The sequence below is a fragment of the Asparagus officinalis genome, chromosome 7 (assembly GCF_001876935.1).
Source record: "Asparagus officinalis chromosome 7, Aspof.V1, whole genome shotgun sequence".
Taxonomy (NCBI): domain Eukaryota; kingdom Viridiplantae; phylum Streptophyta; class Magnoliopsida; order Asparagales; family Asparagaceae; genus Asparagus; species Asparagus officinalis.
The window spans coordinates 1,384,470-1,392,098 of record NC_033800.1 but is presented as its reverse complement, the minus strand read 5'-3'; the positions used below and the strand labels follow the sequence as shown (position 1 = coordinate 1,392,098).

At 41.2% G+C, this 7,629-nt stretch overlaps 1 pseudogene; it reads right to left on the bottom strand.

The window, feature by feature from the left end:
• LOC109849934 lies at positions 284–3,777 on the bottom strand (annotated as a pseudogene).

The window sequence follows — 7,629 nt, the reverse complement described above, 5'->3', positions numbered from 1 at the left end:
CAAGCATCAGACACAGCAACCGAGACCAAGCATCAAGCACGAGCACCGACCAAATGAGTGGCAATCAATCATCAGCAAGTTCTGTAGCCACGGCGGGCCTCGGATCTCCACCCCCTCCCCTCCCCCCTCCCTATAGTTCGTTTTCACAGGTTCTAGCCACAAGGCGAGGCCTTCGTTTTTCCAATTCGTTTAACTGAGGAGCTCAATATATATATATATATATATATATATATATTATATCAAAGTAAGGAGAATATAAGAAGAGATTGAGACACAGAAACACGCTCTAGTTATTTACTTTTATTATTATATCAATCTCATCAGAGTCACCGCGTACAACCAACCAAACGACCCGAACTCCTAACAACAGAAAAACAGAGCACGCCAATTACAAACAGAACACTGGAACAGACTCTCAAGACACCCACCAACAAAAAAAAAAAAAAAAAAAAAACCGCCATCCTCGAACTAGAGATCAGTCCCATTAGCACTCCGCATGCTTTGCCCTCACTAAAATCAACCAGAGATCTCGATGGACTTACATCGGCCGCCTTCCTCCGCCGACCTTAGGCACAGTCACGGTCAGCACCCCGTCCTCCATCGCCGCCTTCACCTGATCCACCTTCGCGCCCTCCGGCAGCCCGAACCTCCTCACGAAGCTCCCGCTGCTCCTCTCAAACCTGTGCCACGTGTCAGTCTGTCTCCTCCTCCTCCCTCCTCTCTCCCCACTAATCTTCAGAACCTTCCCGTCCTCGACCTCCAGCTTCACCTCCTCCTTCCTCACCCGGGGAGTCTGCCTTGAACACGTGCGCCTCCCCCGTCTCCTTCCAGTTCCATCCGAGCCCCGGCGAAGGCCGCCACGTCGTTGGCGCGAGGGAAGGACACGGCGCCGTCGCCGAATGGGCTGAACGGGAGGAAGAAGTCGTCGCCGAAGGGATCGAAGATGCCGCTAGGGTTTCGGCCGGGGAATCCGAACCCGAAACCGCCGAAGCTTGGGATCATCGACATCTCGATTGATCGATTGGTCGGTTGCGGAGTCGAAACGAGAGAATATGTCTTGAGAAATTGGAGAGAATATTTCGAGTGCTTTGCTTCCTGATAAGTGAGCGACGAGGAACTGTTGTTTATACTAATTAATAGGGGAGATGGGACGCTGGCCGTTGGTTTCCAGATGATTCTGGAGTTTTCGTGATCGGACGGTGGTGGAGAGTTCTCCAGAAGCTTCTACCTTTTTCCCGGTCCATCACTGTTATATTAATGGGCACAGGAAGTCGTCAGGAGTTGGAAACAATGGCCCAATAGATCCAATTGCGGCCCACCGAATACCGCATTTGCTTATCTGGGTACCATTTTCACTTTAAGAAGACCCAGCTACGATCCATGTTCAACTGTTAAATTTTTTTTTGTGTTATCTGTTATTGAACTAAAGCCCATCGATATATGAGTACGTAATGTGACCACTTTTATCATCTCATTAAAAAGTTTGTTTGTAGAATTGACGATCCCTTGAAACTTCTCTTTCCACTCAGTCAAATTTACTGTACAAAATCATAGACCATGACCCGGGGAATATCAATATGTCAACCTAGGGTGTAATTTGTAATATGTAATTCACTGCAAAATAAATCAGCGGGAAATTGCATCAAGTTCAACTTTTAGCTAGTAGGTAAAGGTGGATACTCGGACAACTTAGCATGTTAGACAAGTAAAAAAAAAAACCTACAGCCCCTTTCAGTTATTACTGACTGAATAAATGGTTATATAAAAAACAACACATAATCGAAGTAGTTAAATATGTATGTGATGAAACACGGAGAAGGGGAAAAAAAATAAAGTAATCATAAAAAGCAATGAAAACACTTGGACTAATGTGATTTCAAAATCCCACTGAACATCATTTTGTTAATAAGAATATCACTGCAATTAAATTTAGACAAATCATACAACGAGATCATACATATCAGCATTCAAAGATCCTCCGCACGTTTAACTCCCCTTCTAATGTCTCATCAACATGCACGTACGTTCCCTGTGGTGCACTGCAGAGGTTGTTGGAGGCAATCCACTAAAGCAAGGCCACGTTGTTGGATTTAATCTAATAAATCTATTTGTTGGCACATATGATTAATCAATGTGTATTGCTATCTTTCAGGATAACCCACTAAAGTGATCAATTAAGTTGGGTTAATGGGTATTTAAATATAATCATGGGGTTATATGTGCAGATACCAGGTTGTAATTGTGATTTATTGAGGGGCTAAATTACAAAAGTACAACATCTATAAATAAGGGGTTATGGTCCCTAACCTAGGGTTACACTCTAATTCTCTACACCCCCATCTAGCTAGAGAAATTCGGATTTAGAGAAACCCTAAGGTTAGAAGATCATCAAAAACCCAAATCAAGATTTCTTCTATGGATTCAGGTATATGCTTCCGCTCTTTTAGATTATTGTTAATCTCTTTGAATTAATCATGGCTATATGGTTTTAGATCTTAAGTTTTGGTTTAGATCTAACACACGTGCCCTAGTCAGTGAGCTACATTTCCTCGTAATTACAGAATAAAATATATATCAAAATGGAGGTTTACTTGATAACTTGGAAGGCCAATTAGTAACGAGATAGTCATCTTCTCCTTCCAAATCCTCTCCCTACTTTAAGTTAAGCCGAGGCAACTCCAAAGACTCCGAAGCTCATACACCAGCGCAGAACGCATGCACGTGACCTAAATCATTCGATCTCTTCCTGACTAATTAACACTTCAGAAAGTACTATTATGTTAATTCGACCATAAAAACTACCAGCCGTTTCACAGTACGATAAAACATTACGAGATCTCAACCATCACCAATTCTAATTAACTAGCTTAGGGAACTTCTCAAAATCAAGAATTAATTGTGGTTCAAAGAGCTGCGAATATCTTCCGCTACACCTCAAACTTTACTATATAACCCATGATGAACGACGATGCAAAAGCAACTGAGCAACTCGATCGACCGACCAGACGCCTCTACTTACAGACCAACACTGAAACAGACCCCGACACCGCAAAAGCAATTAAACGACCAGACTCGACAACAAATAGGACGCGCGACTCTACTTGACTCTACTTACACATCAAGAAAACGGATAACAACCGTGAAAAAAAAAGCACTCAATCATCAGATCGCCGACTAGATCAGCTTCTCTTTTAACCTCCCTCACCAAGATCAACCAGAGATCTCGATGGACCTCACATCCCGCTTCTTGACCACCTCCTTGGGCACGGTCACGGTCAGCACCCCGTCCTCCATCGCAGCCTTCACCTGATCCACCTTCGCGTCCTCCGGCAGCCTGAACCTCCTCGTGAAGCTCCCGCTGCTCCTCTCCAGAAGATGCCACTTGTCAGTCTTCTCCTCCTTGTCCCTCTTCCTCTCCCCGCTGATCTTGAGCACCGTTCCGTCCTCGACCTCGATCTTCAGCTCCTCCTTCTTCAGCCCGGGGAGATCGGCCTTGAACACGTGCGCCTCAGCAGTCTCCTTGCAGTCGACGTGGGGCCCAGCAAAGGCCGAAACCTCGTTGGCGGAAGGAATGAAGGCGGTGCCGATGCCGCTGCCGTTGAATGAAGGGGGGAAGTCGAGGAAGGGATCGAACACGGAGCCGTTACTGCTTCGGCTGGGGATTCCCAATCCGAGACCGACAAAGCTTGGGACCATCGACATCTTGATTGATCGCGTAGCAGAAATGAAAGAACTTCAGAGATTTTGGAATTTAAGGGAAACCTTTTTTTTTTTTTTTGGCGCGATCTGAGAGTGAGAACAGTGGGGGCTATTTATAGAAGAGGAGGTCGATTTGCGGATGGTTCTGGAATCAGACGGTTAGGCGGTTAGGGAGAATCCTCCAGAAGCTTCTGCAATGTTCTAGATCTGGTTGAGGTTGTTACGAGCCCAACTGCCTTATATATTTGTTATTAATATCGGAAGATGGGCTAGCCTTGCTTGCGTTCTGCTGTAGGATGAAGATCGGGGAAAATGCCGAACATTTTATTAATAAGAACCTATTAGGCCCAGTAACAATTAGTTCAGGTAAATTGTGGTGACCTTACTTGCTTAAAAAAAAAAGCTATTAGTTTGTTATTGGCTAAATGCTCATATTGGTATTTTAATTCCACCCCAATTTCTAACAAGATATTTTAAATAGGCAAACCCGCTTTAAGACATTTTAATTGATCCAACTAACCAATAATGCATGGTTTCTCGTCGGCGGGCAAATTTCCAGCGAGGTCTCGTCACGTGCATGGCACATGATGTCTCAAAACTCGTTTTTAGTAGCGGCGACGACAACAATCTCGTCATATTCAGCCGATTCGATGGGGTTAGCGATCTCAGGCGGCGTCATAACCGTTATTTCTCGACGTTATATCTCGACCAAGCTAAATGACGACTTCAACCTCAAGCCTCTTCCGTTGACTAGGGGTGTGCAACGGTCGGTTCGGTTCGGTTTTTACTAAAATTTGAACAACCGAACCGAACCGTCTATAATTCAAAACCAAACCGAACTGTTGCAAGTCGGTTCGGTGCGGTTCGTCGGTTTGTTCGGTTCTAACTTCATCCAACTTTTTATCAAACAAAGAACTGTGTTAAAGAAAAAAAAAGATATCAACAAAGTAGGAGATTATGAAGCATTAAACACTGATATAATGATATTGTTTTTAACCCATAACGATTCAGAAAATGAGTTTAGGGTTTGAGTCTTTGACTCTTTGGGGACGGGTCGGGTAGGGTTTGATATCAGGAGTAGTATTGCACTATATTCGGTCGGTTCGGGTCGGTTCGGGTTGAAAAGTTTTCAAACCGACCCGAACCGCCCTACTCATAAAACCGATTTTTTCGGGTCGGTTCGGGTCGGTTCGGTCGGTTTTTTCGGTTTGGACCGAACCATGCTCAGCCCTAGTCGCCGCTACTAAAAATGAGTTTTGAGACATCACGTGCCATGCACGTGACGAGATCTCGTCGGAAATTTGCCCGCCGACGAGAAAACATGCCTTATTGATTAGTTTGATCAATTTAAATGTCTTAAAGCGGGTTTGCCTATTTAAAATACCTTGTTGAAAATTAGGGTGGAATTAAAATACTAATATAGGTATTTAGCCGTTTGTTATTACACCTATATCTATGCTATATTATAAAAAGCTTAGTGAGGATACCAACAAAAATAAATGAATCACGCACAATCAATTACTGAATTACCCTAACAAGGGCATTTTCGTAATTGTGCGTAGGGATTGCTTTTCAAGGTTGCGCCAGGTAACGTCACATCAGGCCACTGTTCGTGCATTTGGCTTTGTCATTTTTTCATAAAAACCCCTTAGAATGTAATATAAACCCTTTACAATGTAATATTTTGTAAACTTTTTTCAACAGGGTGCATTTTGTAAATGTTGAAATGCATAAATAAAGTAAGATGAACTAAATATAAATTTCCTCCAAATAAAAAATAAATATAAATTTCACAAGTGAAAAATAATATATACATCCTTCTCAATTAAAATTGATAAAAATACCGATGTTCTTAATCCTCTAACCTCTTATCACTTTGTATTAAGTTTTAGAAATTCTCAAACCAATAGAAAAGCAATCTAAGTTCTTCAAAACATGAAACAGATCCAATCTTAAAAATATCGAATAATAAAAAGAATAAGGAATATGATTTACTATCCTTTACAATTTGCAATTATTGTATACAGTTTATTCAAATTATTTTCTTAAATTTATATATTTTTTAACTCAAGTGTAACAACCATATATTTATGTACACGCTAATTAGATGACTCTTTGATGCAAATTCCTTAACTATTTATTATTTTTTATGGTGAAAAAATTACTCTACATAATCCTTTTAGTCTATATTTAGTACAATAAGATGTTAAATTCTGATGATCTAGTAAATTCTTTCTCAGAAGCAAATTTACAAGAGCATTATTATTGAATAAATAAAAACTTCAAGCATGCTAAACCCAATGATAAGATAAGTAAAACTTTAGAGTATTCGAGTAATTTTTTATTAAAAAAAGCAATAAGTTTTCATCTTTATTGCACGTGCATTCACATGTGTCATAATACAAGTGCTAAATAATTGAACACATTTACATCAAAGTATAGTTTCTAGAATGTTGATGTTAATAATCAATTAGTTAAGTAAGAGGTGGTTTAGGTTGTCGGGAGCCCTCTAACTCCTCCAAATGTTTAGTTTTGGAGAGAGCTGCTCCTCCATGCACATATAAGAATTCGTAAGAGGACGGAATTGGGTTCTCCGGTTGTTCCTCCGACGATCAAGTCTGCAAATTGCTTGAGTGCAGAAGAAAATGAACTGTAGAAGTTCTTGAACTTTTGGAGCAGGAAAATTGCTTACCTTTGTGCTAAGAATAGCCCTCTCACTTATAATAATAGTAGAGGGGCGGTTTGGTAACTTTGGCTGAGTATGAGCTGACGGCTGAGTCAGTACTAGCTTTACAGGTGTCGGCTGCCCAGTGGTGAGAGTCACTTCAGCGTTTAATGTGAAGTGACAGGAAATACGTGGTGCCGACATGGTCTGTTGTGTTATAAAGATCTCCAGGGACGAGAAATGATGATTTTAACCAGGCATTTAATGTGATGGCGACCAGCTGTCAGCTAGGGGGACCCAAGGTGTGTCGTCGCCTTTCTACTAGTCGAGTAGAGGGCCGAGAAGTACCGCCTTTGGAGTCGGGAGTCGATCTGGCGAGGAGGTCGACGCATACTGCCTTTTGAGCCAGCTACGCGAGATGTCATCCCATCGAGTCGTCTGAGCTTGGGGACTTTTGGTTATCTCGGAGTGGTGAATTGATTTAATTAGACAATTAACGTGGGACATTTGTCTGCTACTAAATGAAGATTATTATTCAATAATTGAAGTATTATAACATAGCATATTGAAGTTCCTTGAATAATTTGCAGCTTGGTCAAAGCCTTTGTAGCAAATTAACATACACACAAGAGAAAATTGTCATATTTGTCATATTTATTCACTGCATATTAAATCAGCTAAAAAATTGCATCACAGTTAATTGTTAGCTAGTTGGTGTAACAAATTTGCATGCTAGATAATTCAAATAACCCAGGAATTCTTTTCAAATTCATCCAAGCTATATTATCATCAAAAGAATAGATAATTGATTATGCAAGTAAATCTTTGTATTCAAAGTAACTAAAACTTGTAGAAGAAAGCATTGAGGCAGATAATGAACTGCAAATAAATCATTCAATTTGACCCAATCAACTGTGCATTAACAATAAAAATAGAGCTCCCCTGGATGTAGAATATCTCAGTTGAACCTGTTGTGCGCGGCGCGGAAGCCAAACAAACAACCAACTATGATGCTTTGAGAAACCAAACCAACAAACGCCGAGAGAAAGACCAAACAAAACACAAACACCAAAGTTTTACGTGGTTCGGCAATTGCCTACGTCCACGGGGCAAGAAGGGGGAGGGTTTCCACTAATAGAGAAGGAGAGTACAAATTGAGATTACAAATCGCTCAAACGAACCAACTAATCTCACCAACAAATCTCTCAACCTCTCAACCAATAACCCTAACAAATAGCTCAGAAAGATCTCTCTTTTTGTGCTCC